Here is a 14,115-nt window from a genome sequence, read left to right as displayed (position 1 = left end):
CTCACTGGTCTGAGTTGGATTCCCAGAACCCATGGACTCAGAAAGCTGTCCTCTGACTTCCTGCTCCAGCATCCATACACAGACACAGAGACACATACATACACAGATACATACACAGAGAGAGAGACACATACACACACAGACACATATACACATGCATGCACATGCTACTACTAATAAAGTAAATTTTGAAAAAGAAATAGGCTTGAGATTTATACCCTAAAGTCAAAATTGGTTGGAAGTAATCAGGATTACCTTTAATGCATTTCAACTTTAAAGCAACCATATATATTAACATTCTGAGTCTAGGAACACTTCAGGGATGGGAAACTGAGCTTACTAATAAATTTGAAAATAAGCCCCACAGTTTGAAGACTTGATGTTTGGAATACCTCAATTAATAGTAGTAAAAGCAATCTGATATTTTTCTTGTATTAAATTAATTTTTATGGACAATGTGACTAAAATTGATGTTGCAAATTTCAAGAACTATTTATTTATATTGTTTTGTGACAAAGGGGTGCTAAGCTAAAAATCTATTCCAACTGACTCAGCTTCAAAGCATAACCTCAAAAAATTTAAAATAAGATGGTGTATAATAGAAATACTGGAAATAAGTCATCCTTGAACACTTTTAGATTTTTTTCCCCAGTGTACCACAAATCAGATCCAGAAACCCAAAACAATCATAAAATATTTTAGATCTGCTGCAGTCCAGAGCCGCAGGGCAAGGAGCTCCTGACCTCTGCTTGGTAGCACTGGGCTTTGGCGTTCCTAAGCCATGTAAGTTAATATTTTGAGTTCATAAAAGCAGTCACACTACAATAATAACGTAAATAAAAATAGGCTCTGGTTAGACAGAGAAGATCCATTTACTGCTGCCCTGCTGAGGTACAATTGACCACGGAAGGCAGAAGGCTATCGGCTCCTAGAATTAATGGGTGCAAGGATTTTCAAACAAGGTATTTCCATGGTGGATACAATGTAGACTCAACAAAGCTTATCCTTCAAGAAAAATACAGCTTCTATTTCAAAGAGCACTGATTAGGCTTAATACCATAAGGAAGCCATCAAGGACTTGAGCTGTTGTTACTGCTTTTAACTACCAGTTACTTTCTAAACCAAAAATTGAGAGCAGTTAACTTGACCAAAAGTCAAGATTTACGCTTGCAAGAGTAAATCCAAGATTCAGACCGGGCCCTAAGGGGTTTAGAATCTCTGAAGGCTGTCAGGCTCTGCCTTAGCACCAGTGTGGCCATTGTTACGATGACCAGTCTCAGCACCAGCATGGCCATTGTTACGATGACCAGTCTCAGCACCAGCGTGGCCATTGTTACGATGACCAGTCTCAGCACCAGCGTGGCCATTGTTACGATGACCAGTCTCAGCACCAGCGTGGCCATTGTTACCATGACCAGTCTCAGCACCAGCATGGCCATTGTTACAGTGACCAGTCTGGAATTGAGGGTTAAACATTCCTTTTCCTCACAGCTCCTTCACTAAAACTACATGACTTTTTTTTAGCAATTCTCAGTAAAGTTTATTTGTAGCAATGAAAAACAGCAACAAATAAAAACCAAAGACATTTGCAACATGAATAAATTCTTAATCAACATTAATTACCTACTAGATATCTGGTAAATATGGTTAAAAAGTCAACAATATTTTCTCTGTAAATTAACTACAAAAAATATAAACACTGAGTTGATCGGTCTTTATTTATCCTTGAAAGGTAAACGAGGATCAAAGGACATCATAACACATACAACAAAATAGTCTACAAAACAAAGATCATTCTGAAAGTGCACAATTTTGCTTTGTAGTACTTATTTTTTCTAACAGCACATGTTTTCTGGATCATATAGGAAAGTTCACATCCAGAAAGAAGTCTTTTCTGCAAAATGCTTAGTCTTTCTTCACGATCAACATCTTAATTTTCACTCCTGATTGGATTTTTCTTCCTTGGCAATTCTTTTTGTCTTGCCACTGAAATATTTCTCACGGAAGGAATTATGACCTTGATATGGTAGAAAATGATGACTCAGCAGATGTGAATCCTGGTCGTGGTTCTCAAATTCTTTCATCTTTTCCATCGTGATCAAACTCCTTGATGTGTGAATGGAAAGCTGCTCATGACTGCTGATGAGTTTCAAGCAAGGGTTCCAGGTACCACCTCTTCAGGCACTCCAGTGTATACACTGCTTACCAATAGAGGAGTCTTCTGCCCAATATGAGGGTCTCTGCTGCAAAGTTTAACAAATCAAAAAGCATATCAGTCAGGTGATAACTCAAGGAGACAGGAAAGCGGCTTTCTGGATATTTTTCTATCCACTTGGGTGTTTCCTTCTGTGAACCTGTTCTTCTTGTAGATTCTCTGATACCGTATGGAGGATCAGTGATGATTGCATCCAAGTATGTTCCATTCCTCCAGGAAGGTTTAGAAGCATCTGAAACCAAGACATCGGGGTAATACTTGTCTAAACCTTACTGATGAAGATTTGCCCTGCTGTTTTCATCGGATCCTCTCCATTTCTGGTCTTTCCTACTAGCCTTTCCCAGGCCATGCACTGTGCTGTAGTCTATGCCCATCCCACAGACACAGGCACCAAAATGAGCAGATGCTATCAGGAGGTCACCTAGAAGAACTGGCTGGCAAGGGGAACAGAAAAGCTTTCCTGTGCCACCTTAAACACAACCTTATCCGTTTGCTTAGAGTGAGCTTTTAGAAGACTCAATTTACAGAACACTACTGTTTCAACAAACGGATCAAAGAACTTTCGGTGTTATTTTCTATCACTTTTGCATGGTTGGCCATGATGAATGATAAACCAGCATCCATACTTGTATTTCCAATAAATTGTCTCTTTTTGACACTATATAACTCAATTAGCTCTCTTTATTCATCTGCAAACCATCTACCAAAATGAGTACTACGTGGGCTCTCAGGTAGGTGGTTCAAGTCCAAACCACAATCCTTCAAAGCAGAGAGTACATGTTGTGGTTTCTTTAGGTTCACTTGTCCTTCAAATGACAACATTCAAGTACATCTATTCATTTGGCTTTGTCTTCTTGTGTTAATGTTTTATTAAGTGTGTGAATCTTTATTTTATATGTAGAGCGAATGTAGAAATGGAACCATCTCCACAGGGTAATCTTTAAGGGAAGTATACAGCTCCTTGAGAGATATCCCACGACCCCTTGGTTCAAATATAGACTTGGCACAGACTGTCCATTTCATTAAATTTCTTGAAGTATCTTCAGAGAGAATGCTAAGAATCCAAAATGGAGATTTTTCCATAAGTTTACTGACATCTGGTAAACTGGCTTCCAAACAGTGAAAGTAAAGACTTTATTTCTTGTTCAGGGGGCCAGGCAGTGCCATCACGACTGCTCGGTGCACCTGTGCAGCCCATTACATTTTTTTTAAATAATCAAAGCTTGTAGAACAACCACACATGGTTGAATATACTATTGATTTGTATAATAAAGACTATGAAAATCAAACACATATTTCTGGCCAGAAACCAGACTATTATTTGGTGATACAGGTGAGACAGACCTGATTATCTCTGTAAAGTTTGAGATGATGCTGAGGTCACTTCCTATAGATGACAGGACGGAACACAGGGCCTGAAGTTAACTAGGTAATTTTATTTCCTAAAATCAATTTATTGACATTTTAAGCATTTCAAGTTTCATTGTGAGGTCTTTGATTCATTTAGAGTTGATTTTTGTGCAGGGTTATAGATATGGGGCTAATTTCATTATTCTGCACATGGAGATCCAGTTTTCCCAGAACCCTTTGTTGAAGATGCGGTCTTTCCTCCAATGTGTACTCTTGCCATCTTTGCAAATATCAAATAGTTGAAATTGAATGCACTCATGTTTGGGTCTTCTATTTTGTTCCATTTATCCACATGTCTAGTTTTGTGCCAATGCCATGCCGTTTTTATGACTCTAGCTCTGTAATATAGTTTGATATCTGGTATAGTAGTCAATCTAGCATTGGTATTTGTACCAAGTATTGCTTTAGCTATCCGTGCTCTTTTGTGGTTCTTTATGATTTTTAGGATATTTTTTCTAGTTCTGTGAAAAATGTCATGAGTTTTTTGATAGGGATTTCATTGACTCTGTTCATTGCTTTTGATAGGATGGTCATTTTCACAATATGAATTGTATCAGTCAGTGAGGATAAGTGGTCTTTCCATCTCCTGGTGTCTTCCTCAATGTCATTATTCAAAGATTTCATCTTCACTGTAGAGATTGTTAATGACTTTGGTTGGGTTTATTCCTAGATAGTTATTTTGAGACCATTAGGAATGGGAGTGTTTCCATGATTTTTCTGTGATTACTTGTTATTGGGATATTAAAAGGGATATTAGTGATTTTGTAAATTGATTTAGTATTCTGTCACTTTGCTAAAGTGTTGATCATTTCTAGAAGTTTTCTGGTAGAATTTTTGGGATCTCTTATGTATATAATATCATATCTGCAAATAGGAATAATGTGACTTCTAATTAGTACCCCTTTGATTTCCTTCTTCTGTCTTACTGCTCTAGATACTGTTTCAAGCACTATATTGAAAAGGAGTAGGACTAGTGGACAGCCTTGTCAAGTTCCTGATTTTACTGGGAAAATGTCTTAAGTTTGTCTCCATTTAGAATGATGTTGACTGTGGGTTTGTCATATATAGCCTTAATTATGTTTAGGTATGTTTCCTCTGGTCCAATTTCCTCTAGAATTTTTATCATGAAAACATGTTAGATTTTGTCAAAAGTCTTTTCTGCATCTATTGAGATGATCATCTGATTTTGTCTTTAAGTCTGTTTACATGATTTTATTAAAGTTATTGACTTACACATAGAACCATCCCTGCATCTCTGGGAAAAAACAACAACTTGATCATGCTGGATGATCTTTTTGATATGTGCTTATATGTGATTTGCAAGTATGTTTTGAGAATTTTTGCATGTATGTTCTTTAGGGCTATGGGATGGTAGTCCTATTTTTTGTGTTGTTGTGCCATTACCTGGTTTGGGTACTAGAGTAATATTGGCTTTGTAGAAGGTATTTGGAAGTGCTTCATTTGTTTCTGTCTTTTGGAATAACTTACGTGGTACTGGTTGTAGTTCTTTCTGATGGTCTGGTAAAATTCTGCTGTGAATCCATCTGGATCTGGGATTATTTTCGTCAGGTGGGTTTTGTTATGGTTATGTTTAAATTGCTGATATTTTTTTGGTCTAACTTTGGTGGTTTGAGTGAATCTAAAAATTCATCCATTTCTTTTAAATTTTCTAATTTAATAGAATAGAGGTTTTTAAAGTCATCTTTTATAACATTCTGGATACTTTTGGTGTCTGTTATAATGTTTATCTTTTATTTTTTATTTTTTCATTTTTAATATTTTTATTGGGTTTTGTGCATTTCATATGATATATCTTAATCAAATTTAGGACCTCTCTCCTCACCTCCATACCCCCCATTCCACCACCAGATTTCAGGCATTTCATCATATATGTTAAGTCGCATCCAGTCAAGCATTTCTATCCATGTGTCCCTCGGTGCAAGTTTACCCACTGGAGTGTGAGTCAGCCTACTTAGACTCATTCCCTTAAAGAAGATCTGCTCTCCCTCACCCAACTGTAATCATTTGCCAATAGTTCCTTGGTTAGTGTTGGAGCCTGATGCCTGTGTGCCCAATTCTATGCTGCATTTTAGTCCGACTGAGTTGGCATGGGTCTTGTGCATGCTGTCAGCATTGATACAAGTTCATACGAACAAGTTTCCAGTGACCTGAAAGCCTCTGATTCCTTTTGTTCATGGACCAACCCTTGCTCTTACAACCTTTCTGCACCCTCTTCCACAATGGCCATGGGTGGGTGAAGTTTAATGTAGGAGTCCTATCCAAGGACACACACTCTGCGGTCTCTCATTCACTAGAACTTGGCCAGTTCTACCTTCTGTGTGCATCACATTCTGTTGTATGAGGAAGCTTCACTGGTGAGAATTGCGGGATACATTACGATTCTCTCTACCCCCTGTTCTACTATGTTCCATGAGCGTTAGGTGTAGGGATTCCACTGTAGATGTGTCACTTAGGGCTGGGCATCTCTCAGACATATATTCTCTGTATGTGACCAGTTGTAGAACTCCGTAGTAGCCTCCATCTGTTGCAAAAAGTGGTGCTTTTGATTAGTGGTGTACATTACATTTGTCTGCAAATATAACGATCCACATTTAGTGTATGGTAAGAAATTTCATTTGTCTGGAGATTTGACAGAGATAGGGTTTTCTCTAGGATCTATGACCTCTCCGGCCATATGTACTTGGCTATATTTGCAGTCCCACCCATGAGTTCCCTCCCATTGAGAGAGCTTTAAGTCCAATTAGGTAGCTGTTAATTATCCCCAACATAAAAGTGCCACTACTGCACCAATAGAGACAGTTTGTTACTCCACTCACTGTGGTTATGAGGCTTTAGAGCTGGGTTGGACCATTGATTGATTTTCTCTCTTAGAAGCTTGCACAGTGTCCTCTAGAACTATGAGAGCTGGTCTTCAGGGAGAAGGCTTCTAGGTCAGTTCCAGCTCTGTTGCTCCAAGTTCTGTGTCCGAAGTATGTCCTGTCTTCAGCAATAGGTCTTACTTTCAAGTTCTGGGAGGTCATCAAGGGCTGTGGCAATAGTCTGTGTAATTTTGGGAGTCTCTTGGGCTCCTATGATCAACAACTCCAAGGGATGTGTCCCCTGTCTGGCACTGTGTTCCTTGTTATATAGCCTTCAGCTATGCTCATGCACCCATGAGAATATATTTTGAAGTTGGATATATGACATCTTTAGCTTTGCTTTTCCTTATTTCCAAGATAATCTTGCTTCCTCAGGATCCCTTATAGTTCCATATGAAACCTGAAATTATTTATTATTTTATAAAAAATTTATTATCTTTAGTAAGGAACTTATTGAATCTATAAATTGCTCTGAGTAGTTTAATGATATTCATCTTCCAATCATGAACATCCTATTTGTCCTTTCTTCAATTTCTTTTTTTAATTTTATTTCTTATTTTTATTTTATGTGTATGCATGTATTGCCTGAATGTAGGTAAGTGCACCTGTGTCATGCAATGCCTGCAGAGGTCAGAAGAGGCTGTCGGATCCCCTGGGACTGGAGTTACAGACAGTTATTAGCTGCCACGTGGGTGCTGGGATTCGAACCTGGGTCTTCTGCAAGAACAACCAGTGTTCTTAACCCCTGAGCCATCTCTCCAGCCCTCGATTTCTTTATTTTAAAAAATATTTTATTATTTTTTATGTGTATGAATGTGTTGCCTGCATGTATGTAAGTGCACCAATGTCATGCAGTGCCCAAGGAGGTCAGAAGAGGGCATTGGATCCCCTAGAACTGAAGGTATGGACAGTTGTTATCTGTCATGTGGGTACTGGGATTCAAACCTGGGTCCTCAGCCAGTGCCCAACCACTGAGCCATCTCTCCAGCCCCTTTCTTCAAGTTCTTTTGTCAGCATTTTGTAATTTTTGATCAAAGGCTTTCATCTCTTTAGTTTCTTCATATAAACTTCATTCTTTTTTGTGTGTGTGTGTGTGTGTGTGTGTGTGTGTGTGTGTGTGTGTGCAAGCTTAACTCTTTTCTTTGGGAGTATCAGGAATTGAATGCAGGTTCTCACGCATGCTGGGCCACTGTTCATCTACATCCCTATCCCAGGCTTTGAAGTTTTGTATGTACAAGATCATGTTACTTGCAGAGACAAATTTAATTCTGTTTGCTTGCCTTCTCTCCCACTGGTGAGCTTGTCTCCTCATTCTGGCTGCTGTAACCAGTTCCTCAGATTCCAATGTAGACTGAAGACTAGCAGATCTCAAGGAATCCATCAGGCCGTTAGCACCAGATCGGTACTGCTGAGCTATCCAGCCTTGTGTACTGAGCAACTTCCAGATTCTCAGTCTCTCCAGTGTGGTGCAGCCATTGTTGGACCACTCAGACCCTATCCTGTGAGCTAATCTAATAAATCCATATATATATATATATATATATATATATATATACACACACACACATATATATATATATATACACACGTACACCCATCTTATCAGTTCTGTTTCTTTCGAGAATGCTAATACAATATTATGCCCTTTATCACTCAAATGAAGACCCAGGTTCAAAGAGATAAGCCCCACAGAGGTAAATGAGAGTGTACCTTAGATTAGAAGCATATGCCTCAGAGATGCACGTTCTTAACAACAGTTCTGTAGGCACAGCTCCCAAAGTCCCCTACAAGGTCAGCCCCCTTATCAGAATTACCACATTTAAGGAGGCTTCGGCTTTCTTCAGGGGTGAATGCCAAAAATCAGCCAAGGATCATTTCACCATAAGCAGTCCTGCCCAGTGGCATAGCGAATTCACTTCTGAATTATTTATTACACAGTATCACTAATGAATATATGTTATTAATGGCTATTAGTTCTCTTCACCTGTGCTATTGACAATTTGCTAATTGGACTTATCTGCTTAAATAAAATCATCGTAAATAATAAGACTGGAAAAAAGATTCCAAACACACCCTAGAATTCTGAAAGATAAAACTGCAAGTACATATTTAAAGTGCTTTTGTTTAAACAGTTATTTACAAAATAAATTTTATTTCACAGTAAGTCAGAAAATAAAGTCTAGTTCAATTAAGCAATTGAATATGAACCAACGAACCCACGAAGAAGTATGTTGACTATGCGGCTCATCTCTTAATGGCAAATACTAAAAAAGAAGAAAGAAAGAAGTCAGAGGAAGGAGAGCAGGGAGGCAAAAGAAGAACGGGCAGAAATCAGTGAAATACCAGATTTAAGTACATAAAATTTGAAATTTTGTACATTAAGAAACAGCTGAAATACATGGGAAAAAGAACTTAATAGGCAAAAAAAAATTCCTTACCTATGTCAATAAATAAAAATGTGTTTTAAAAGAAGCATGGAGAGGGCGTGGTGGCGCACGCCTTTAATCCCAGCACTCGGGAGGCAGAAGCAGGCAGATCTCTGTGAGTTCAAGGCCAGCCTGGTCTACATAGTGAGTTCCAGGACAGCTGGGGCTACAGGGAGACCCTGTCTCAAAAAGACCAAAAAAAAAAAAAAAAAAAGAAGCATGGAACAGAACACAGGCATTATACAACATAGATGCACTTACCTACATGCAGACAAAACACTCATACACATTAATAATTAACTAAAATAAAATCAATCAAGAAGACATGTCCAGAACCTGAGAAAATCTCCTGAGCAGGAATTTAAGGTCCTCAGGCCAACAACCCACAAGTAATGAATTCTTCCAAATAACCACAGCATGCTGGGAACGAATCCTATCCCACTCGATCCTTTTGAGAAGCTCCAGGTAACATCCTGATTGTCACAGATGGGAGGCCAGAGGCACAGGGCCTTGGTAAGCAGTGACCTACACACTTGAGCCACAGAAATTGCAAGACAATAAACATACATTGTTTAAGTGTGTCAAGTTTGTAGAGATGCTAATGAATCAAGAGGTAACATAGCCTCTAAATTCAGAAAATTCCTGGTAGTCAAGGCTTGAGCTGTGCCTTTACAGTTCACCAACCAGATCCGTGATCTTGAGTTTGTGTCGAGTTAATTCCCATTTGTATTTCTTTGTTCTTTCACTGTACATACCATAAGAGTTCTGTATGGAAGCATGCAGCGAAGATCATCAACCAAGGCAACTCCATGGGGGACAGCAGCTTGTTTGAGAGCAAACAGACTCCTGGGCTGCCTCTCAGGGAGCAGAGAAACAGCACCCAGCAGAGGAAGTCAGACATCTTTTATAGGCAGTTAGGTGTTTGGGTAATTTTCCATGACACTGGCTAGGCAGTTTAGCTCAGGTTTGGTTGGTGTCCTAATAAGCAGAGGGATGTTTCCGTGGGCTAAGTGTGGAACCTCCATTTCAGGCTATTGGGAGCTGCATCACCATTTTAGGAGTCTGCCAGGAGCCTAACAAGTTCCTTTCACATCAGTGTTCTCGCTCCCAGCTGCTTGCAGCGGGGATTTGATTGTCTTGATTTCAATTCCAGATTTCTGGACTCCTTCTCTCTTATTTCATTATTCACCTCATTTTGTCTTTCTGTTTTCTGAACTGGGACTTTTTTCACATTGGTGAAGATGGAAATGATTTTCCTGAATTTACTAAGTCATTTTCGGCAGTATTTTCAGGACTGGTGCCAAACTGCTACCTTCTTGGTCTCCCGTCTGATTCCATCTGTTACTGAGGCAAACAACTCAGCCTGGGCTTTGACCCACTTCATAGCAAGAGTATTTTGCCCAGATGTTAATCTGCATAAATAGGAAAGAATAAAATAACGTGGTCAGGGCTGCCATATATACTCTGAAGAGCAAAGTTGGGGAACATGACCTAATAATTCTGACAGAGTCTCTCCCTGGCCTGGAACTCAAGTAGGCTAAGCTCTCTGTCCAGCAGACCCCAGGGATCTGTCAGTTTCTCCCTTCCATTACCAGGGTTAGAAGTACATACTACCATATCTGGCCTAAAAACAAAACAAAACAAAACAAACAAACAAACAAAAAACTGGATTCTGGGAATTAAACTCAGGTCCTACATAAATGCCAGCCAAGCATTTTATCAACTGAGCTATCTTCCCAACCTCTCACCTCTTTCTTGAGCAAGGACTTTTGTATCATAGGCTGGCAAGCCTCAAACTCACTATGTAGCCAAAGATGACCCTGAAGTTTTAATCCTCCTACATCTGCCTCCCAAGTGCTGGGATTACAGGTGTTAGCTGCAGCACCCAGTTTCTTATGATGCTGGAGATCAAATCCAGAACTTCACGGGTGCAAGGCAAACACTCTCTACCAACTGAACCACGTGCAAAGCCCCATCTTTATTTTACTTTAGTTAGCCAAAGAGGGTCTCATCAGCTTGCAACCAAAGAATCATACCAAAACAGTCACTTTAATTGCCACCAGAAGAGAAAGATAATTTTCCTAACTGCAAGTGGACATTGCCAGTAGTAATTGGATCTGCAATGTGGGGCTAAGCATCCATATGCGATCTGCCTTCTGTGATTCCCCACCCCCAGATGCGCCTGACCATTAACTACAAAGGTATTCCTATATGTAGACTCTGCTGTGGAGCAATCCAGCTGTTTGGAAGCCAGGGGCGGGGAAAGTATCAGAAAAAGGATCCAAAGAAGAAGAGCCAGATGATATAGCAAGAGACACAATGACCACAGCTCACCCAACAGACCCAGAAAATAAAGCTCAGAGGGGGTTTCCCTGGAGCCCCTTCTGTTCCCCCCCATATATCTCCAATCTCTGTTCTGCTGCTGGACTGTAACTTACTGTAAATTCATATCATAGCTGTGAATACAATGCCTAAATATAGTAAGAAGTTCTTGCAGCTTATAGCCATAAAAAGTAAGGTGTTCTCCCACTGGCAGCCCAGCAATGGTCTCCGCAGTTGCAGTCCACCACTCCAGTGCTCTGACCCTGAGTTCTTCCATTCGTCCATTCTCTCCTCCTCCGTGTTGCTGCTCTGCATATGTTTTCCTGGAGAATTTTTCTTGGAAAAGGTGTTTCTGAGCAGAGTGTTGGATGGAAGGTTGATAATGACTGAACTAAAAGGAAACTGCCAGATATGAAAACAAGGACGACCAGACAGGCAAATCCTTCAAGAAATTGGCTGTATAGGAGAGAAGAAATGACCAGAGAGAATGGCTGTGACGTGTCAATAGAGCATTTCCCATCATGACAGCGAACATTTTCTCCGATGGTGAGAAAAAGACTGCCTTATCCCGCTGTTAGTTTCTTAATGTTTATGTCACAGTGGAAATGGAAACACCAGGGTTTCAGGTAACTGACTAAAATTACCTTGGCTTTTTAAATTACACTTGCAATTTCAAAGACATTGTGTTGAATTTCACTTGACTGTACAAAGTGCCCTCCAAACTGTCAACAGTTTTGTTGAAAAGTTATTTCTTTCAAGGGAAAACAAGATCAGCCCAAACTGCAGCCAATTTCCATCCCAGCTTCTCTTCTGCCATCTAGTGGCAGAAATCTTTACAATAAAATAGCCCAGTACCTTAAAAAAACTGCAGGAATCCACAAGTGCCACCCAGTGCCACACAGCCAGGAACTTAGCTGCGCTGGAAATGTTTCCCACTGAGCCTGAAGACTCAATCTGTGACTTTGTATCAGTGGAAACACGTCCCAAGAGCTCTTGCTAACTTGCTCTGGGTTTTGTCTGAGGGGAGACAAGCTGATTCCTGAAAATGACATGGGTGGTCTAAATATAGCACAAATACTTATGACCGTTAAAGAAAGTAAACCCATCATTGAGCAAATATGTTTATGCGTTAGCCTAATGTTGCACAGCGGGAAACCAGTCTTTCCTATTAAAACACACTGCCATGCGGGCACACCATTTCCTGGTAACAATTCCTAGAAGTATAATTTCTAGGTCAGAGAGTAGATGCGTTTGTAAATCTGTTAGATGTTACTAAATCCAGTCTCAGAATACTTTGGAGCTCTACTGTGAGTGGGTCTGACAGGTTCTCTTCATGTCTCACAGAGCAGGATTTATACTTTTGATCTTAACAGCAAGAAATGGTTGGTCCTGTTGTCTTAGTTTGTTTCTCATTATTCAGTCCATCTATGTACAGAGAATTCACAGGAAGTATTTTATTAGAGAAGGCACGGCACGGGTTAATGGGTTAAACTGGAATTGGTGAACTATGTTGGCAAAAGCAAATACAGAGGAAACTGAGAGTGTGTCTAATTGATTGATTAAAAATCTTCATCTTTGAAATATATACAATGCATTGTTTTTTAAATTATTGTTTTTAACTTTTAAATTAAGTTACCCCTATTTGGCTGGTTTTGGAACAGGTGGTAGGATCTTGATGCTCAGTCTTTCAGACACTTTGTATTGATTTGTGAATGGAGAGGCTGGGGCGATTGCAGTTCACTGGCTATCTGGAGATTGTTGGGGTCCTGCCAGCCACAAGTGCACCACTTGGGTAAGGTCCCAGAGAGAGGGCATTGTGATACTAAAGGGATCTAACCACCAGAAGCCACATCTGTGGCTGCTTGGGCAAGGTCTTTGGGGAGGCAGCCTCAGAGTGCGGCCAAGAAACCTTACCACAGGTTGCCAAAAGTATGTGGCTCTTGGGAAAAGTTTCCAGACAGGCAGCAGGGTGGAGTCAAAGGGTCTTACCACCAGTGGCCATGTGCGTGGTTGCTTAGGCTGGGTCCTGGGGCAGGAGGTTGGGTGAATTAAAGGATCTTGTATTGGCTGCTGCTTGAGCAATTGCTTGGTGAAGGTCCCTGGTGGGTAGGGGATGGGGTTGAGGCAAATCAACATTTTAAAAAAATTAATGCTTTTAGTTATATATTTATTTGTAAGGCAGTGAATTTAATTTTTATGCATGTGTATGTGGTGTGTGTGTGTATGTGGTGTGTGTGTGTGTGTGTGTGCATGTGTATATGCACATGAATGCAGGTACCCACAAAAGCCGGAAGAGGGTATCCGATTCCCTGGAGCTGGAGTTATAGGAGTTGTGAGCCACCTGATGTGAGTGCTGGGAACTGAACTCAGGTCCTCTGCAGGGGCAGTACATGCTCTCAACCACCAAACCATCTCTCTAGCACATAGACTGACAGGTTTGTTTTTAACTGAGTCTTATAGTCACGACTCTTTGGCCGCCAAATCATTATATTTCCCCATCTCAAACTCATCTGCTCAAATTCTGAGACTTTTTTTTTAAAATTTTTTTTTTTTACAATTAAAGTTACAGTTTTAACAATATACAAAATATTACAGTAATTCAGATTTTTTTGCATAATGATTACAGATTTGATAAATACATTTTATATCTCATAATAGCGATGAGGATTATACAAAAGCTATTAAAACAATTATGAGAATAAATTCTATCGTCACTTAAATATCTAAAGCTATTTTCCTTTGCGTTCTTCCAGAATGATTTGTTCTTATTCTTTACCTTAATTTGAGGGACTTCAAAAAGATACTTGGTGTTTTTTTTTTTTTTTTTTTACAGAAAAATTTATTCCAAGGCAATTGAAATTGA

The 14,115-nt window shown here is 39.7% G+C and overlaps 1 pseudogene; it reads right to left on the bottom strand.

Moving 5' to 3' along the window:
* Positions 1 to 1,937: 1,937 nt before the first annotated feature.
* Positions 1,938 to 3,347, bottom strand: LOC103745029 (annotated as a pseudogene).
* Between the last annotated feature and the right edge of the window lie 10,768 nt (positions 3,348 to 14,115).

Source organism: Nannospalax galili, unplaced genomic scaffold (genome assembly GCF_000622305.1).
Source record: "Nannospalax galili isolate Female #2095 unplaced genomic scaffold, S.galili_v1.0 scaffold643, whole genome shotgun sequence".
In the NCBI taxonomy this organism is placed as follows: Eukaryota; Metazoa; Chordata; class Mammalia; order Rodentia; family Spalacidae; genus Nannospalax; species Nannospalax galili.
The sequence above is the reverse complement of the archived record's forward strand: the minus strand, read 5'-3'. Positions and strand labels throughout refer to the sequence as shown.